Raw genomic sequence first — 21,577 nt, 5'->3', positions numbered from 1 at the left:
TCTGTAGATTGCTTTTGGCAAGATAGCCATTTTTACAATGTTGATCCTGCCGATCCATGAGCATGGGAGATCTTTCCATCCTCTGGGATCTTCTTTAATTTCTTTCTTCAGAGACTTGAAGTTCTTATCATACAGATCTTTCACTTCCTTAGTTACAGTCACACCAAGGTATTTTATATTATTTGTGATTATTGAGAAGGGTGTTGTTTCCCTAATTTCTTTCTCAGCCTGTTTATCCTTTTTGTACAGAAAGGTCATTGACTTGTTTGAGTTAATTTTATATCCAACTACTTCACTGAAGCTGATTATCAGGTTTAGGAGTTCTCTGGTGGAATTTTTAGGGTCACTTCTATATACTATCATATCAGCTGCAAAGAGTGATATTTTGACTTCTTCCTTTCCAATTTGTATCCCCTTGATCTCCTTTTGTTGTCTAATTGCTCTGGCTAGGACTTCAAGTACAATGTTGAATAGGTAGGGAGAAAGTGGACAGCCTTGTCTAGTCCCTGATTTTAGTGGGATTGCTTCCAGCTTCTCACCATTTACTTTGATGTTGGCTACTGGTTTGCTGTAGATTGCTTTTATCATGGTTAGGTATGGGTCTTGAATTCCTGATCTTTCCAGAACTTTTATCATGAATGGGTGATGGATTTTGTCAAATGCTTTCTCTGCATCTAAGGAGATGATCATGTGGTTTTTGTCTTTGAGATTGTTTATATAATGGATTACATTGATGGATTTCCGTATATTAAACCATCCCTGCATCCCTGGAATAAAACTACTTGGTCAGGATGTATGATTGTTTTAATGTGTTCTTGGATTCGGTTAGCGAGAATTTTATTGAGTATTTTTGCATCGATATTCATAAGGGAAGTTGGTCTGAAGTTCTCTATCTTTGTTGGATCTTTCTGTGGTTTAGGTATCAGAGTAATTGTGGCTTCATTGAATGAGTTGGGTAGAGTACCTTCTACTTCTATTTTGTGGAATAGTTTTTGCAGAACTGGAATTAGATCTTCTTTGAAGGTCTGATAGAACTCTGCACTAAACCCATCTGGTCCTGGGCTTTTTTTGGCTGGGAGACTATTAGTGACTGCTTCTATTTCTTTAGGGGATATGGGACTGTTTAGATCATTAACTTGATCCTGGTTTAACTTTGGTCCCTGGTATCTGTCTAAAAATTTGTCCATTTCGTCCAGGTTTTCCAGTTTTGTTGAGTATAGCCTTTTGTAGAAGGATCTGATGGTGTTTTGGATTTCTTCAGGATCTGTTGTTATGTCTCCCTTTTCATTTCTGATTTTGTTAATTATGATGCTGTCCCTGTGCCCTCTAGTGAGTCTGGCTAAGGGTTCATCTGTCTTGTTGATTTTCTCAAAGAACCAGCTCCTCGTTTGGTTAATTCTTTGAATAGTTCTTCTTGTTTCCACTTGGTTGATTTTGCCCCTGAGTTTGATTATTTCCTGCCATCTACTCCTCTTGGGCGAATTTGCTTCCCTTTTTTTTTAGAGCTTTTAGGTGTATTGTCAAGCTGCTAGTGTGTGCTCTCTCTAGTTTCTTTTTGGAGGCACTCAGAGCTATGAGTTTCCCTCTTAGAAATGTTTTCATATTGTCCCATAAGTTTGGATATGTTGTGGCTTCATTTTCATTAAACTCTAAAAAGTCTTTAATTTCTGGAAGTTTGTTTTTAATCTTAGGTATTCTGGCAGGGATAAGATAAACTCTCAAGCATTTTGATTTGTATTTCTCTGCTAGCTAAAGATGTTCAACATCTTTTTTTTTTTTTTTTACAAAAGGAAATTTATTTCAAAAGCATAAGGGAGCATTTACATTTATTTAAACAACGGGAGACACAGGTGTCCTTTCAGAAGAAAAAGATTCATGGCATGAAGATTTTCTTTCAAATTTCTGAAGCAAAAAGAACACTAATTTATGAACTACTGACTAGGCAGGGGGAAGGAAGCAAAAGGATGAGGAGGGGATGGATGCAGTGAGCTCTGCAGTAGACATGAGGTCAAGTTACTTCTGCGGAGTTTACAAATGCCCTCAGGCAAGAGAGGAAAAGTTACTGTGTTCAAATTTATGTTGCTATAGTCCAATTCATTTTTGTACTTGAAATGGCTTTAGGCCATGCTGATCTATCTCTGAGGTCCATAACTAGATGGTCCCAGTATTCAACTGGCAATCCCATGTTCCTATGTCTGTTCAGATTCCAAGGGAGCCTAGGTTCAGCTCAGTCTTGTGGAATGTTCAGAGTTTATTGCTGGCACTCCATAGGCAAGCTGACCAACTTCTTGTGCTCACTTGTATCATTCTAGGCTTTCAGAAATATTTTCACCATAAATACGTGCAGTGATTCTCACAAAGATTTTTCCCCCAGTGTAGAAGTGATGGTGATGAAGACACCTGTGTAAGAAATAAAACCTCAAAAAAACAAAATACATAAAAAACCAAAACAGTAAACCACTAGAAATGTCATCTGAATTTCTGATTTGAATATTAAACTTGGAAGATTAACTGTGAACAAAAATGTGTGAAACATTCAAATGAACAGTCTGGGCTACTAAAAATGCCCAACATGAGACACTCCACGAACCTCCCATCTGTTGCCTTAACCTAAAGACTATTGGCTAACTTACACAATAATCTGATTAATAACCTGAGAAGTTAAAATTTGAAAGTGGCAAAAGCAAGCTGAGTGAGCAACTTTTATGGTACTATGTCACCAAGTCACTCTCCTGGGTAGCCCTGGTTATTAAGTCTCCAAATCCTACATTACACTAGCAGATCCTGTGGGAACCTGTATGTACACCAGATCTGGCTTTATTTCACCAACAAGGGTCTTTAAATTTGTCTCTGTAAAAACAGCCTTTGTTTTTTAGTTTTAAGCAACAATAATAATCATGTAAGTTCAACTGACTGAAATTCCTCCCTTCTGGAGTGAAAACCTAGATACCAAGTCAGTAATGGATTCAGCCTCAAAGGGATAATCGCTATGTCAGAGGACCCCTTCTGAGAATTTAATGTATTGATTGGTTGTACACTCAAGTTCCATAGCATGCATATATACACACACAACAAACATATGCTTATGTCTGTATGTATATTATGCACATGTACTCCTATTCAAATAATAAGACCCTGTGTTCAAAGCTGAATCCCAAAATATGGAGAAGACTGAAGGGGCAATGCAAAGCAAGTTCTTTCTAAAAGGCTGGCATCGCCTGTACACTGTGAGAAGCTGGTGTTTTATTTCTATGACTTGGCAGGAATGCGACAACACTGCCTAGCAGCTTCCTTAGAAAACAATGAAAGCAGAAGGTTAAGACTAATCTTAACTCTTCTCCATGTGTTGGGCAGAAACCTAACGGAATGGGGAGGAGAACAGTAACGTTTCAAGAGTGATGATCTTCACCAGATCACAGGCTAGACTGACTTTTCCAACAGAGTCAGATCTCAGTGACAAACCATCAAGATGTGTAAAAGCAAGATTCACAAGATGAAGTCTGGATAGTGAGGATATTGTGAAAACAATATGGTGGTCAGGGTGCTGAGGTTAGGGAGAACCTGCTCACAGAAATATGTCACAAATCTTGTAGAATGCACATTTTTAGAGAAGAGAGGCACAGCCTGCCGCGTGCACTGCAGTAGCCTGTCCACACAGTCGGGGTTCGGGGTCTGAGGGGCTGAAGGTCTGCTCCAGGTCAGCCTGTTCCGCCACCAGCTCTACCAGCTGCTGTCTTCCATTCACTGTCTGTAAGCTTTTCAACCCAGACAGTATCTTCATGAACAAAACAAACTCTTCACCAGTCACGTCTTCTAGGACCTTCTTGGACTCAGTGAGTATGAGCTCCTCCACTTCCTTAGTCAACACCTCATCTGGGAGCGTCTTGAGTTTTGTGGACAGGAATTTAATTGCTCGTTCTCTAACAATGTCTTCTCCTTGAAGAATCTGGCTAAACAAGCCACCTAACATTCCTTTTGCATCCATTTTAAATATACTTAACAGAGCATTGTTCACCAGGTTAAATTCTGCAGAGTCATCTGTCTGCAGAAGCTGGGTCAGTGTATCTGCTACTCTAGGAAGGTTTTCTCCTGGGGCAAACTGAGGCAGCTCTTTAATTGCTTGGCGTCGTATTGACACATCTTCATCCTCACAGAGGTCTAACTGTGCATTGATAGCAGAATCAGCCAGCTCTGGAAAATGCTTAAAGAATTTTGGTATAAACTGAGCTGCTAATCGCTTTTCCTTGGTGCCGCCTTTCACGCCATCCAGTATCACTTGGTAGGCATCTTTATGCTGGCCCACTTGCTCCGTGGCATCGGCGAGGATGCTGTAGTTGCGGTACAGCTCCTCCACCATCGGCATGCTGAGCGCCAAGTTCTGGGCCCGCTCCTGTCGCCCAACACCTCGTCGGGGCCACCGCCACCGCCACCTCCACCGATGTTCAACATCTTTAAACATCTCTCAGTCATTTGTTTCTATGGTTTTTTTGTTGTTGGTGGTGGTTTTTGTTTGTTTGTTTGTTTGTTTTAGTTTTTTGAACTCTCACTTTAGTTTTATGCCCCATTTTTAGTAAGGTTGTTTGTTTTCCTGATGTTTAATTGTTTTCTTTTGTTGTATATTTGTGATATTAACACAAATAATAAAAGTATTTTCCCATTCTGTAGGCTGCCTCTACGCTCAAATGATGGTGTCCTTTGCTGTACCAAAGCTTTTAGTTTAAAGAATATCAATTTCATGTATCAGTTGTCAGTTTTAATATCTGTACTACCAGAGTTCTAGTTAGAAAGTCCTGTGCCAGTAAGTTCAAGCTACTCAAGTTTCTCCTCTATCTATATTTTTTCTGTTGAGGTCCTGATCCATGTGGAGTTGAGTTTTACACAGGGAATCAATTTACGTCCCTCTACATGTATGTCTCTTAAAGATGCTATCTTTTCTACAATGTGTACCATTATTCTCACTGTGAAAAATCGGGTGGCTGGCTGCTTCTGTGTGCATCCTCAATCCTATTCCATTGATCAATCAGTCTGTTTTATGCCAATGCCATGCTATTGCTATTACTGTAGCTCTGTGGTTTAACTTGAAATCTGGGTTGGTGATACCTATAATGACATTTTGTTGTTATTGTTGTTGTTCAACATTGTTTAGGTTACCATGAGTAGTTTGTGATTCCGTATGAAATTTGAGGTTGCTTTTCTAATTTCTGGAGGAATCACACCAGAATTTTGATGGAGGTTACCTTGAATCTATAGATTGCTTTTGGTAGCTTGGCCACCATTGGAATTCAGAAGTGACTGAGGTGTCTATTTAACATACCAAAGTGAACCTGGCTTCCAGTTTCTCCCAGCATCCCCCAGTCCCCACCTGAACTTTCCGGCTTTGGGCTTCCTCTCACCCAGAGGCTCTTCACTATATAATTCAGACATTTTGGTTCTCTCTCTCTCTCTCTCTCTCTCTCTCTCTCTCTCTCTCTCTCTCTCTCTCTCTCTCTCTCTCCTTCTCTTTACACTCCCCCTCTGTGTCCTTCTGCATACTGACTTCCCTGGCCTCATTCCTTGGCACCAGTGAGCTGCTCCCAAATAAACCTGTCCTTTTTACTTTCAACACAGCTTGAATTACATTCCAGTTATTGCCTCCCCTTTCCTGGTTCCCCTTCCCACAGTTCCTCATCCCATTCCTCCTCCTCCTTGCCTTCAAAAGTGTCCTCCCTGCCACCAGACCTCCCCCTTCCCTGGAAACTCTCAAGGGTTAAGCACATCTTCTCACACTGAGATCAGACCAGGCAGTCCTCTGCTATATATGTGCTTGGAGCCTCAGACCAGCCCATATATGCTGCCTGGTTGATGGCTCAGTCTCTGGGAGCTCCCTGGAATGTGGATTAGTTGAGACTGCTGGTCTTCCAATGAAGTCACCCTCCCCTTCAGCTTCTTCAATCCTTCCCCTAATTCAGCCATTAGGTCCCCAACTTCCGTCCAGTGGTTGGGTGTAGATATCTGCATCTGTCTCAGCTGCTGGTAGGGCCTCTCAGGGGACAACCATGTCAGGCTCTCATCTGTAAGCACATTATAGCATCAGTAATGTATCAGGCCTTGGTGCCCCTACAATGAGATGGATCCCAAGTTGGGTCAGTCATTGGATGGATAGCCTTTCCTTCAGTCTCTTCTGAATATTGGTCCCTGCAGTTCTTTTACACAAGAACAATTCTGGGTCAGAAATTTTGACTATGGGTTATTAACCCCAACCCTCCAGTTGAGGCCCTGTTTATCTACTGGAGGTGGACTCTGAGGTCCTCCCCGTTGTTGGGCATTCTGGCTAAGGTCACCCCTATGGAGTCCAGAGTCTCTCACCTCCCAGGTCTCCCCCCCCCCCCGCCCCCAGGCTGCATTATTTACATTATTCTCCTGGCCCTCTGGGCTTTTCTCCTGTTTCCCTCCCACACCTGATCCTGTTACCCTTTTCTCCTCCCCCTTCCCTCTCTCACCCAAGTCCCTCCCTCCCTCAGCCTCCCATGATTATTTGCTTTCCTTTTCTAAGTGGAATTGAAGCTCCCTCACTTGGGCCTTTCTATTTGTTACACTTCTTACAGTCTGTGGGTTATATGCTGAGTTTTCTGTACTTTTTGACTAATATCCATGTATCAGTGAATACATACCATGCATGTCCTTTGGGGTCTGGGTTACTTCATTCAGGATGATATTTTCTAGTTTCATCCATTTGCCTGCAAAATTCATGATGTCCTCATTTTTACTAGCTGAATAGTATTCCATTGTGTAAAGGAACCACATTTTCTGTATCCATTCTTCTGATGAGAAACATCTGAATTGTTTCCAGATTCTGGCTATTACAAATTAGGCTGTTAAGAATATGTCTTTGTGGTATGGTAGGGCACCTTTTGGGTATATGCCTAAAAGTAGTATAGCTGAGTCTTCAGATAGAACTATTTCCAATTTTCTGAGAAACATCCAGATTGATTTCCAGAGTGGTTATACCAGTTTACAATCCCTCCAGCAATGGAGGGTTGCTGCCACTGAGTTTTTTTATCTTGGCCATTGATGTGATGTGGACTCTCAGAATCATTTTTATTTGCATTTCTCTGATGACTAAAGACTTTGAACATTCCATTAAGTGCACCTTGGCCATTTGAGATTCTTCTGTTGTGAATTCTCTGTTTAGTTCTGTACCCCATTTTTATTGGATTATTTGGGGTTTTTTGGAGGTTAACTTCTTGAGTTCTTTATATATTTTTGGATATTAGCCCTCTATTGTATGTAGGGGTAGTGAAGTTTTTTTCCCAATCTGTAGGTTGCTGACTTGTCCTATTAATGGTGTCTTTTGCCTTACAAAAGCTTTTCCATTTTCTGGAGTCCCATTTATTGTTGAAGTTAGAGCCTGGGCCATTGGTGTTCTGTTCTGAAAATTTCCCCCTGTGTCAATGAGTTCAAGGCTATTTCCCAGTATCTGATTTTATATTGAGATTTTTGAGCTTTGTGCAAGGTGATCAATATGGATCTATTTGCATTCTACATGCAGATCACCAGTTAGAACAGTATCATTTGTTGAAGATGCTTTCTTTTTTCCATTGTATGTTTTTCACTTTCTTTGTCAAAGATCAAGTGACGGTAAGTGTGTGGTTTTATTTCTGGGTCTTCAATTCTATTCCATTGATCAACCTGTCTGTCTCAGTACCAATACCATTCAGTTTTTATCACTAGTGTCTGTAGTATAGTTTGAGGCCAGGGAGGGTGATTCTCCCAGAAGATCCTTTATTGTTGATAAGTATTTTGACTACCTTGGGGATTTTTTGTTTTTCTATATGAACTTGAGAATTGCTCTTTCTAGGTCTGTGAAGAATTGTGTTGGAATTCTGATGGAGATTACATTGAATCTGTAGATTGCTTTTAGTAAGATGGCCATTTTCACTATGTTAATCCTACCAATCCATGAACATAGGAAATCTTTCCATCTTCTGAGGTCTTCAATTTCTTTCTTCAGGAATTTGAAGTTCTTGTCATTCAGATCTTTCACTTGCTTGGTAAGAGTTACACCAAGATATTTTATACTATTTGTGGCTCTTGTGAAGGGTGCTAATTCCCTAATTTATTTCTCAGCCTGTTTATCATTTGTATGAAGGATGCAGCTCTTCTCTGAAGACTTGGTAGAACTCTGCACTAAAAACATCTGACCCTGGGTTGTTGTGTTGTTGTTGTTGTTGATGGTGATGATGATGATGATGTTGTTGGGACGCTTTTAATGACTATTTCTATTTCCTTAGGGTTTACCTGATCTTGATTTAACTTTTGTATGTGGTATCTGTTTAGAAAATCATTCATTTCACCTTGATTTTCCAGTTTTGTTGAGTATAGGATTTTGTAGTAGAACCTGATGAATTTTTTAATTTCCTCGGTTTCTTTTGTTATGTTTCACTTCTCATTTCTGATTTTGTTAATTTGGATACTGTGTCTGTGCCCTTTTGTTGGTTTGGCTAAGGGTTTATCTATCTCATTGATTTTCTCAAATAACCAGCTCTTAGTTTTGTTGATTCTTTGTATTTCTCTTTGTCTCTAACTGGTTGATTTCAGCCCTGAGTTTGACTATTTCCTGCCTTCTACTCCTCATGGGTATGTTTGCTTCTTTCTGTTCTAGAGCTTTAAGGTATTTTGTCAAGCTGTTGGTATATACTCCCTCCAGTTTCTTTTTCGAGGAACTCAGGTCTATGAGTTTTCCCCTTGAGAAAGGGAAACAAAAATTGTAGCCCCCAATCCTTAACTGAATTGTTCTCTAAGGGTCTCAATTCCACTCCAGAATACCTGGGGTCTCTCAATCCTTAGCATAGTGGAAAGGACATACCAGAAACCAGATATGCAGCCCTGAAGCAACTAGCTATTCCAGCATGCCAAAAATACCCTGCCAGAACTCTTAGGGTGTCTCTGAGATTAGTCTCTGAACTGAAAGTCAAGAGCTGGAGGTGAGCCAATACAACCCATCAGCAAAAGTGATGAGCTTGCAGGTCACAAATCAAGCCATGGCCATAGCCAAAAGCCTTCAGGTATCTAAGACAATTCAGTACAAGTATGAGGTACCAGAGAAAGAAGAAAAAAATGGTACCTGTTCCCTAAACATATATTCTTATAAGGTTCCAAGGTAGTTGGTTAGATATAAGATATATTATAATAATTGGAAAATAATGAGTTTTTAATTATAAAATATTCTATTGTGTGCTACGGAGAAAGCTTCTGGGTAGGCATGAATTAGAGAATGCCTCACAAACTAAGACTATGTGCTACTGGGGTACCCACTTGAGAGAATACAGAGTGCTTTGTGCGCAGATTCTTGGCATACAATTAATACCATGTAAATGAAGACAAACATGACTGATTGACATATAATTCTTATAACTAGAATGAGTTGTTGTGAATGGAATTTCTATGTGTGCAATCTCAACCATGCAAGTTGAGACCATGTAAATCAGGGACATGTAAATGAAGGTAGCCCTAGCTGATTAGATACAGTCAATTTCAAAGATTTGAGTGACTCAACACCAGGCAGCTGCTCTGTGATGTCAGTTAGAGTACTCTGCCTAGCAGTTTTGAATATCTGGACTATGGTGGTGAAAAATCATGAAGGGTATCAGCCTCCATTTTCTAGTCTCTTATTAATAATCTTCTATCCACAGAGTTATATTTTCTGGCCTGCCTCTCAATTCTCTCCCACCCTATACAGAAATACCACACTGTTCATCTGTGATGGATCTATCCTGGGATGGGGGAAAACATGTCAGCCAGGGACTGCCTATAAATGCTAGGCCTACACTACTCTGCCAAACATTCTGTGTGTCCCCTCAGCTTTGGTAAGTCAGCTCAGCTTCCCTAGTCAGGGACTTGCCTTCCAGTTCTTTCTTTCCATTCCCAGACTATCTTTCTTCCAAACCAGTCTACTAGATCCTGCCTTCCTTATCCTGACAGCTTTGTAATTTTCTACAGCTGCCTAAAAGCTTCTTACTGCATAATTCTTTGTTTTCTATTACTTTCATCATGCTCTGAAATTCATTTTTTACATGTGGGTGAAAGGGTAGCTCCCCACTCAATCACACCTTTTCCTTTCTTTTATTGTGTATGCCCCCTCCACTTCTTTCCTGATTGTGGGTGGAGACCAGTTCAGGGAAGCTTGGCAGCCAATTCTTTTACATGCATATTTGCTCCTCCAGGATTCCAATAGGGTGCAAAAAAGGCAACCCTCAAAGACACTGATAGAACAAGGCATGGAGATCATCAAAACCTTTCACCAGAACTCTGGGAAGGAGAGAGACTCTAATACCCTGATCCAAAAGGAATTCAAACAGCTGGCAAACAGGACATGTGAAACTTCCTCAAGGTAAAGCTTAACTAATGAGGGAGGATGATGCCCAAGAACTGCTCTCTAGGTTCCTGAAGCAGCTTGCCACTTCTCTGGCCTCTCCTCAGGCCTGGTGAGCCTGGTGGCTTCTTCAGGATTGAACTACAGCTGCCTGTCCGTGCCTGGTATCTGCCCGCCTAGAGGACTGGTCCACAGCTGCTGAGTTGTATTTGGTGTTTGCTATGGGATTGAAGTATTGAGAAAACAGATCAAGCTTGCCCCCAAAGAACTATTGCTGAACAAATCCACTTCTCCCATATCCTAATAACTTTTCTCTTCCACTACCTCTGCTAGGTCGTGAGGTTGAACACATTAAAAGTAGGTTGTGGGCTGGCAAGATGGCTCAGTAGATAAGAGCACTGACTGCTCTTCCGAAGGTCCTCAGTTCAAATTCCAGCAACCACATGGTGGCTCACAACCACCCGTAATGAGATCTGATGCCCTCTTCTGGTTCGTCTGATGTCAGTTACAGTGTACTTATGTATAATAATAAATCTTTAGGCCAGAGCAAGCAGGGACTGAGTGATCTGAATTGACTGGAGGGAGCAGGGCAGACCAGAGCGAGCATAGGTCCTAAAATTCAATTCCCAACAACCATATGAAGGCTCACAATCATCTGTACAGCTACAGTGTACTTACATACATAAAATAAATAAATATTTTTTAAAGTAGGTTGAAAAAAAAGTATGACTTCAAGCATCTACTCCACCATAAACACTCAGTCCATCATTTCAAATTTTAAACTGATTCCCTGGATTTTCCATAATATCACTCACAGTGTTCCCTAGTTCTCTTCTGTGCCCATGAACAGCACTAACAGATGTCTCTCTTCTAACTACAGAAATGGAGATAGTATGAGGAAGCCATGAGTTACATGGTGGATGACCTCAACACAAATAAATATAAACACCTGAGCTTGGAAGAATTTTTGGCCCTCATAGATAGGGTAATGATTAATATACATAAAGAGAGTCACAAGAATACTTCCTCATGTGGCCATCGCCAGGGTTCCAGATATGCCCAAGCCTCCTTTGATAGCCATGGACACTGCCAAAGCAACTAATCAGAAGACCAAGACACTGCACCTGTCCAACCAGAACGACAAAGAATGTTGTGTCACATAGGCTTATTTGTTGAGCTGTGGTATGAGGAGCAATAAAGTCTTTTTCAGGCTAATGCCTTCCATGATGCTTCTGCCTCCTAGACTTATCCTTCTCAGTAGGATGAGCACTAGACAGGTCTGCTCTTGCTTGCAGCTCAAACTCCCCCATTAAATCAAAATGAAATGACAACCAGCAACTTGTTTGTCTGCTTTCATCTTTCGGGATTCAACTGTGACTCTGCCCCATCTTGGATATATGCCTACTGTTTGAGTGGGAGCTCCCATATTTAGCCTGTAAATGTGGCCCTTGGCACTGCATAAACAAAAAGCTGATGGCCTTCCCCCAACATGCCAGCCATTTTCAAGCTCGGCCCAGGCCTTCTTCACTGATCTCTGCAAACAATTCTAATACAACACTAAACCTCTAAAAGTTTTTCTGAAGCAGACCCAGGCAGTGCTGTCTGGGGAAGAATACTTGAATTCTAGCAACGTGAACAATGGAGTAGTAGTGACTACAAACCCATTTTCAGTCCATTTTTTAGTCACATTTTTCCATGTGACGCAATAAATAGTTACTCTAGAATACAGTATTTTTATCTAAGAAGTGAGGTAGATATGTTTCCCTTCCCAAGAACTCTGCAGAGCTGGTGGTAGGGCTAACTGAGCAATATGTGTTGATCTTTATGAAGTGTGAATCCAAGTGACTCTCTCAAGAGGCTGGAGTTGTTTTATAGCCTTTTGTGCTTCCTTTAGAGATATCCTAGGGTAAAGGATCCTTGAGTCAATGGCTCTATTAATCACCTCTGAAGAATTGTGGATTTAGATTCTCTTAAAGAGAAAAGGTAGGAGAATTCTCTCCCCTATTTTCATTTTAACCTCATGGAGTCTTACCCCCACTGAGAAGATGATAGCTAAACAACAAGCACATCCATGCCCACTGAGGACCCTCAGCTGGCCCAGCCAACAGATGAGGGCCTAGTTGGCTTGGTCTGCCTTGCCTGGCATTTCCATCCTTCAGCCTTCGATTTCAGAAGCTGTCCCTCCTCCAACAGCTGTCACCGCCTCCAGACTTAGTTCTCTCTGATTTTAGAGGAAAGCCCTTCCCTAGGAGCAGAGCACTGTAACTCTAGTTTCCCAGAAATGAAGTAACAAGCATTGATCTGAAACAAAAGAGACGTGACCAAGATACAAGGTTTAAGGCTGACTCGGACTAAAGCAACAAAAGAAACTCAGATAAAACTAGGACAGGGCTGAGAACACCTGGAAATCCCCTGTGGAAAAAAAAAAACAGGTTCTCCCTGGGAAAGAGTCAGATAGCTACATACTCCCACAGCTCCTTCCTAAAAGCAGCCTTCAATAATCCTTACCAACATTTGCCTGGAGTGGTCTATGGATTGTGTCCCTGACATCAAGGAATATCAGGTCTGTGGTGATGGGTGTGCTTCACTTGTCTGAGAGCTATGATGTCAGCTCACCCTCAACTACCATCCCCTTTTCCTTTCCACAAGGGCTGAATTCTGGGAAAGAAATAAAATATTATAATCCCAGGAAATAGTTCACTATGTGTCCTCATTAGGACTTCAGAACCTGTAGCCATCACATACATTCACCATCCATGCCTCTCCAAATATGATTCTGCTTCCTTGAAACTCTTCAGCCCTCTCCCCCATCTCTGTACTTTGTCAGAGAGGTTCACACATACAGCTTTCCAACAGTGCTTTTCAGACTCTTAAGTTGTATTCTCAGAACTAGCATCCTTAAAGATTCTGTCCGCTTTCCAGTCTGCCATCTGCACCCAGAGCATGGGCTGTTCCAGAGAACTCTGAACACAAGTTACACCAGGAGAGAGCTGGTCTCCCAGGAGTGCTAACACAGGCTTACAGACCCACAGCAGGAACAAGCTCCAGCCAGATACAGCAAGAACATCTAAAACCAGAATAACCAGATGGCGAAAGGCAAACAAAAGAATCTTTCCAACAGAAACCAAGATTACTTGGCACCATCAGAACCCAGTTCTCCCACCACAGCAAGTCCTGGATTCCCCAACACACCAGAAAAGCAAGATGTGGAGTTAAAATCATATCTCATGATGCTGATAGAGAATTTAGGAGGGACATAAATAACTCCCTTAAAGAAATATATAGGAACACAAGTAAACAGGTTTCAAGGAAGCCTGTAAAGAGGAAACACAAAAAGCCCTTAATGAATTACAGGAAAACACATCCAAACGGGTGAAAAAAAATGAACAAAACCATCCAGGATCTAAAAATGCAAATAGAAACAATAAAGAAATCACAAAGGGAGACAACTCTGGAGATAGAAAGCCTAGGAAAGAGATCAGAAGTCACAGGTGCAAGCATCACCAACACAATACAAGAAATGCAAGAGGGAAACACGGGCACAGAAGATACTACAGAAAACACTGACACAACAAAGAAAATGCAAAATGCAAAAATACCCTAACTCAAAACATCCAGGAAATCCAAGATACAATGAGAAGACCAAACCTAAGAATAATAGGTATAGAAGAGAATGAAGATTCCCAACTTAAAGGGCCAGTAAATATCTTCAACAAAAATATAAAATAAAACTTCCCTAACCTAAAGAAAGAGATGCCCATGATCATACAAGAAGCCTACAGAACGTCAAATAGATTGGATCAGAATAGAAATTCTTCCTGTCACAATTCACTAAGTGCACAAAACAAAGAAATATTAAAAAGGAATAAGAGAAAAAAGGTCAAGTAACATATAAAGGCAGACCTATTAGAACTACAGCAGACTTCTTGTCAAAAACTATGAAAGTCAGAAGATCCTGGACAGATGTCATACAGACCCTAAGAGAAAACAAATGCCAGCCCAGGCTACTATACCCAGCAAAACTCTCAATAACCATAGATGGAGAAATCAAAATATTCTATGACAAAAGCAAATTTACACAATATTTCTCCACAAACCCAGCCCTTTGAAGGATAATAAATGGAAAACTCCAACACAAGAAAGGAAACTATACCCTTGAAAGAGTGAGAAAATAATCTTATTTTAACAAACCAAAAAGAAGATAAGATAATAACAAAAAAAACATATTTCCACCTCTAACAACAAAAATAACAGGAAGCAAAAATCTTTTTCCCTTAATATCTCTTAATAGCAATAGACTCAATTCCCCCAATAAAAAGACATACACTGACAGACTGGCTATGTAAACAGGACCCAACATTTTGTTGCATACAGGAAACCCAACTCAGGGACAGAGACAAACACTACTTCACAGTAAAAGACTGTAAAACAATTCTCCAAGCAAATGATCCCAAAAAACAAGCTGGAATAGCCATTCTAATATTGAATAAAATCAACTTCCAACCTAAAGTTATCAAAAAAAGATAAGGAAGGACACTTCATACTCATCAAAAAGAAAAATCTACCAAGAAGAACTCTCTATTCTGAATACCTATGCTCCTAATTAAAGGGCACCCACATTAATAAAAGAAACTTTACTAAAGTTCAAAGCACACATTGCACTGCAGATAATAATAGTAGGAGACTTCAGCTCCCCACTCTCAGCAATAGACAGATCATGGAAACAGAAACTAAACAAAGACACTGTGAAACTAACAGCAGTTATAAAACAAATAGATTTAACAGATATCTACAGAATATTTTATCCTGAAACAAAGAATATACCTTCTTCTCAACACCTCATTGTACCTTCTTCAAAACTGACCATATAATCAGTAACAAAACAGACTCTTCAACAGATACAAGAAGATTGAAATAATCTCGCTCATCCTATCAGATCACCATGGTCTAAGGCTGGTCTTCAATAAAATCATAAACAATAAAAAGGTCTCATACACATGGAAGCTGAACACCACTCTACTCAATGATAACTTGGTCAAGGAAGAAATAAAGAAATAAATTAAAGACTTTTTGGAGCTTAATGAAAATGAAGCCACAACATACCCAAACTTATTGTACACAATGAAAGCAGTCCTAAGAGAAAAACTTCTAGCTCTGGGTGCCTCCAAAAAGAAACTGGAGAAAGCAGCTTGACAGCACATCTAAAAGCTCTAGAACAAAAAGAAGCAAATTCACCAAAGAGGAGTAGATGGCAGGAAATAATCAAACTCAGGGCTGAAATCAACCAAGTGGAAATAAAAAGAACTGTACAAAAAATCAAAAAAAACAAAAAAACAAAACAAAAAACAGGACCTGGTTCTTTGAGAAAATCAACAAAATAGATAAACCCTTAGCCAGACTAACTAGAGGGCACAGAGAGAGTATCTTAATTAACAAAATCAGAAACGAAAAAGGAGACATAATAACAGAATCTGAGGAAATCCAAAAATTCATCAGATCCTACTAAAAAAGCCTACACTCAACAAAACTGGAAAACCTGGATGAAATGGACAATTTTCTAGACAGATACCAGCTACCAAAGTTAAATCAGGATCAGATTAAAATATAAACAGTCCCATATCCCCTAAAGAATAGAAGCAGTCATTCATAGTCTCCCCACCAAAAATAGCCCAGGACCAGATGGGTTTAGTGCAGAGTTCATTCAGACATTCAAAAAAAAAAAAAAAAACCTAATTCCAATTCTCCTCAAACTATTCCACAAAATAGAAACAGAAGGTACTCTACCCAATTCATTCTATGAAGCCACAATTGCTCTAATACCTAAACCATGAAAACACCCAACACGGATAGAATTTCTGACCAATTTCCCTTATGAATATCGATGCAAAAATACTCAATAAAATTTTCAAAAACCGAATTCAAGAACACATCAAAATGATCATCCACCATGATCAAGTAGGCTTCATCCCAGGGATGCAGGGATGGTTCAATATATGGAAATCCATCAACGTAATCCACTATATAAACAAACTCAAAGACAATAATCACATGGTTATCTCATTAGATGTTGAGAAAGCATTTGACAAAATCCAACAACCCTTCATGATAAAAGTCTTGGAAAGATCAGGAATTCAAGGCCTATACCAAAACATAATAAAAGCAATATACAGCAAACCAGTAGCCAACATCAAACTATATGGAGAGAAACTTGAAGCAATCCCACTAAAAAAAAAAACCTCTGGTGGAATCACCATCCCCGACCTCAAGCTGTACTACAGAGCAACTGTGATAAAAACTTCATGGAACTGGTACAGCGACAGACATGTTGATCAATGGAATAGAACTGAAGACCCAGAAATGAACCCACACACCTATGGTCTCTTGATCTTTGAGAAAGGAGCTAAAACCATCCAGTGGAAAAAAGACAGCATTTTTAACAAATGGTGCTGGCTCAACTGGTGGTTAGCATGTAGAAGAATGCAAATTGAGCCATTCTTATCTCCTTGTACAAAGATCAAGACCAAATGGATCCAGGGCCTCCACATAAAGCCAGAGACACTGAAACTTATAAAGGATGAAGTGGGGAACAGCCTCAAAGATATAAGCACAGGGGGAAAAAAATTCCTGAACAGAACACCAATGTCTTGTGCTGAAGATCAAGAATCAACAAATGGGACCTCATAAAATTGCAAAGCTTCTGTAAGGCAAAGGACACTGTCGATAAGACAAAAAGGCCACCAATAGATTAGGAAAAGATCTTTACCAATCTTAAATCCAATAGGGGGCTAATATCCAATATATAAAAAGAACTCAAGAAGTTAGACTCCAAAGAACCAAAAATACAGTATATTGAGTGTTCTTTCTTTCCATGGACTTTATTCTTCATGTGTTCAGCTCTGACTGAGACATCAAGTGATACAATTAGACTTCACCAATGAGCCTCTCTGTCTCTGTCTTTCTCTATGTCTCTGTCTCTCTCTACCTCATAAGCCACATGACTTATGTCTTTACATTGGAGAAGAGATAGATTTTCAGTTTTCAAACAGCTATGAACCTTCTCCATGCTTCTTTCCCATCAAATGTGCACCTCTACAGGGAACCGTGCTGATTGGAGCATCAGTGTAGAAAATAAGGCCATCAAGGGTACAGTGGATAAGATTCTGGTAAAAACACTACATAAGAATTGTACATGGATGTGCCAGGTATCTGTTAGAAGGAGGACAAATCATGGCATTGCCTATGGTGACAGGAATCTATGGTAATTGATGTTCACAAGCGGTGGGTGTTCACAAGAGTCTCTCTGGTAATGATTTTGATTGGAAATATGGCACTAGCCTCTGTTACTGGCAGGCTGCTCACTCAGCAACAGTGATAAACACTTTATTTGATAAGGAAAAGCACATTTTGACTGTGTGTTGATTTCTACCACACAAACAGTATTTATAGGAACCTCTTTAAATTAAATCCATGGAGCTGAGGAAAGTGAAATCAGTTCACTCACATACTAAGGATTCTGCCCATCACAAACTGATTTTCATTCATAGTCACATAAACACAAGCTGTCTACACTTGTTCTTTCCAGGTCTTGATCATCTTGCTATGAACTACTACTTGTGTCCAACACCTAATTACCCCATCAAACAAGATATAAATAGACTAATTAAAGCTCTGCTCTTTGACTACAGAGCAATTGTGATAAAAACTGCATGGTACTGGTATAGTGACAGACAAGTAGACCAATGGAATAGAATTGAAGACCCACAAATGAACCCACACACCTATGGTCACTTGATCTTTGACAAGGGAGCTAAAACCATCCAGTGGAAGAAAGACAGCATTTTCAACAAATGCTGCTTGCACAACTGGTTGTTATCATGTAGAAGAATGTGAATTGATCCATTCCTATCTCCTTGTACTAAGGTCAAATCTAAGTGGATCAAGGAGCTCCACATAAGACCAGAGACACTAAAACTTATAGAGGAGAAAGTAGGGAAAAGCCTCGAAGATATGGGCACAGGGGGGAAATTCCTGAATAGAACAGCAATGGCTTGTGCTGTAAGATTGAGAATTGACGAATGGGACCTCATGAAACTGCAAAGCTTCTGCAAGGCAAAAGACACCGTCAATAAGACAAAAAGGGCACCAACAGATTGGGAAAGGATCTTTACCTATCCTAAATCAGATTGGGGACTAATATCCAATATATATAAAGAACTCAAGAAGGTGGACTCCAGAAAATCAAATAACCCCATTAAAAAATGGGGCTCAGAACTGAAAAAAAGAATTCTCACCTGAGGAATACCGAATGGCAGAGAAGCACCTGAAAGCGCTGCTCTTTGAAAAGGAAGAAGTAAGAGCATTGCTCAGGGAATGGTGGATGAAAATAACACCCAGAAGTACATAGGATGACTGGAGAACAGAGATGTTCACTGATCTGGTAAATAAATGATGGAAGTAAATCGGAACCAGGAGAAGATGTCTGCTGCTGCTTTGGGATAATTTACTACATTGTGCTATAAAAGAGGATGTCTTACCAAAGATGTAAAGCAGAGGTTTACTTAAGGATTTAAGTGTTAACTACAGTGTCTGACTCACGTGTGACCTTGACTAAGTTGGTGTCTTAGTTAGGGTTTACTGCTGTAAAGAGACACCACAACCACAGCAACTCCTATAAAAGACAACATTCAGTTGAGGCTTGCTTATACATTCAGAGGTTCAGTCCATTATCATTATGGCAGGAAGCACAGCCAGGTCTAGCCAGGCATGGCACTGGAGGAGCTCGGAGTTCTATCTCTTATTCCAAAGGCAGCTAGAAGAAGATTGGCTACCATGTGGTTAGGAGAAGGGTCTTAAAGAACATATCCACAATGACACACTTCCTGCAACAAGGCCACACCTCCAAATAGTACCACTCCCTGGCCGATTATATTTAAACTACCACAGTTGGTCTTTAGCATGAATTGAAACAAACCTATCATCTTCAACCTAAGTCTATGTTGATATTAGAAATTGCTAACTATACTGTGAGAGACCAAACTGTGGGAAACTAGGTCCCGAAGTAACTCTCATACTAAAGATCCGGCTGACCCTTTGAAGGGAATTATGTCACCCCCTCCTTCATTGTCTCCACCAGGCGCCTGAGACTGCCAGCTTCACTCCCTCCTTCATGTCTCCACTTGGCGCCTAGAACTGCTTAGATTAAGGCAGCTTCACCTCCTCCTCCATGTCTCCGTTTGGTGCCTGAGACTGTTTATGGCACTCCAAGATAAACTGCAGAATGTTTGAAGGCTGCCCGGAACTGTTAGGGGGCCGACATTCCAAGATAAGCTTCGAGAAGCCTGTAATCAGCATCCGCCCCAGATGTCCATCCCTTTCTCTGTATTTTATTATGCCCCCTCGACCCCTCCCTATTTTCTCTCACTGTGTGCTTATAACCAGGCCCCTAGCCTCCATTAAACAGACCTTGACAACTCTTTGCTTGGGCTCGCTCCCCTTTCTCTGCCCGTTTTTTCTTGCAGGCCTCGGTCCTCCTCGACCCACGGAATAACTAGGTCCTGCTGGACGGGACACTATAGCATATTTAAATCCTTATCAATTTGTTCACACTAATGTTCATGAAAAGAGAGACTCATCCAGCCTTCATTCTACCTGTCATCATGGGTGTCTTCTATCTGTTCTCTTGTATGACCAAGTCCTGTTCTCTTCCTCGATGCTTCATATGGCTGCCACTAGTTGAGACACTAACACATACAACAATAAATTCATACAGGGAAATAGTGTTGTCCAAGAAGAAGCAGAGCCTGCCAGAGCCAAATAGGAGTGGCCATGTGTCTTAGTTAGGGTTTCTATTCCTGCACAAACATCATGACTAAGAAGCAAGTTGGGGAGGAAAGGGTTTATTTGCCTTACACTTCCATACTGCTGTTCATCACCAAGGAAGTCAGGACTAGAACTCAAACAGGTCAGGAAGCAGGAGCTGATGCAGAGGCCACGGAGGGATATTCTTTACTGGCTTGCCTCCCCTGGCTTACTCAGCCTGCTCTCTTATAGAACCCAAGACTACCAGCCCAGGGATGGTCCCACCCACAAGGGGCTTTTCCCTTTTGATCACTAATTGAGAAAATGCCTTACAGCTGGATCTCATGGAGGCATTTCCTCAACTGAAGCTCATTTCTCTATTATAACTCCAGCTTGTGTCAAATTGACACAAAACTAGCCAGTATACCATGCTACTGGCAAAGACAACAATAACAACATGGCAAGAGTTGAGAGTTTACCACATGTCAGGCACTGGTTCTAACACATCACACAGAGTGATGCAGTCAATCCCACAACCTATGAGATGCATAATACTGTTATCATTAGTGGCAGATGTTTAGGGAAAAGCTAAGAAACAGACAGAGAGAAATGAATCAATCTATGGGGCCTGGGAAATAACTCGAAAGTTGCAACCCTCTAACAATCACTTACTCATTTTACTCAGATGGTATATGAAGGAATAATTTTCAAATAGCCTGAAATCATGAAACATGTCAACAATTTAGTCCTTTAGTTACATTTCATGTAGATCAGGGAAGGGCTTAGAGAAATGGAGACTGTAGAAGAGAGGAAAGAAGACTGACTCTACTTAAGGAAAGGTGGCAAACAATGGGAATCTTGCCTCTTGCTTCCCCAAGAACAGCAGCACTTCATCTGCACTAAGGGATCCTGGAGAGCTCCATCTCATCTTTCCAAAAGCGCAGTGTCTCCTTTTGGTTACTTGCCTCCTTAAACAGAGCAGAGTAGAGATCGAAACACATGAACCCGTCCTCAATATCCAACATGGAGGATCTGTGGTTGGCTGGACCCCTTGGAGAAAGAGTATCTGGGAGGCTCTAGCCTGGAGCCAGGTCCTCCTATTGAAGGAGACAATATGAAACCCCAAACTTGACCATGCTTCTCTGCCACTGAGAAATAGAGAGAACCCCTCCACTCTTTACACAAATGATCTAATACCAAAAGAAAAGCAAATGAAGGCCACTGACTGCTTTGAAAGGCAAAAAAAAATTAGCTCTAAAGTATGACAGCTTCAAATCAAGGAATTAGTTCAGTGTGTAGTCTTTGTGAAGCTTTAGGTTCAGTTCCCCAGCCTGCCCTCCCAAAAAAAAAAAATTAACAAGATGGGGGTGGGCAGAAAAGAGAGAGTACTTATATTTGTTTTTACTAAAATAAGAGAAACAAAAGCAT

At 40.6% G+C, this 21,577-nt stretch overlaps 1 pseudogene; it reads right to left on the bottom strand.

The window, feature by feature from the left end:
• Gm5104 (predicted gene 5104) lies at nt 1,782-3,728 on the bottom strand (annotated as a pseudogene).
• Nucleotides 3,729-21,577: the final 17,849 nt, after the last annotated feature.

This window comes from Mus musculus, chromosome 3 (assembly GCF_000001635.26).
Source record: "Mus musculus strain C57BL/6J chromosome 3, GRCm38.p6 C57BL/6J".
Classification (NCBI taxonomy): domain Eukaryota; kingdom Metazoa; phylum Chordata; class Mammalia; order Rodentia; family Muridae; genus Mus; species Mus musculus.
The sequence above is the reverse complement of the archived record's forward strand: the minus strand, read 5'-3'. Positions and strand labels throughout refer to the sequence as shown.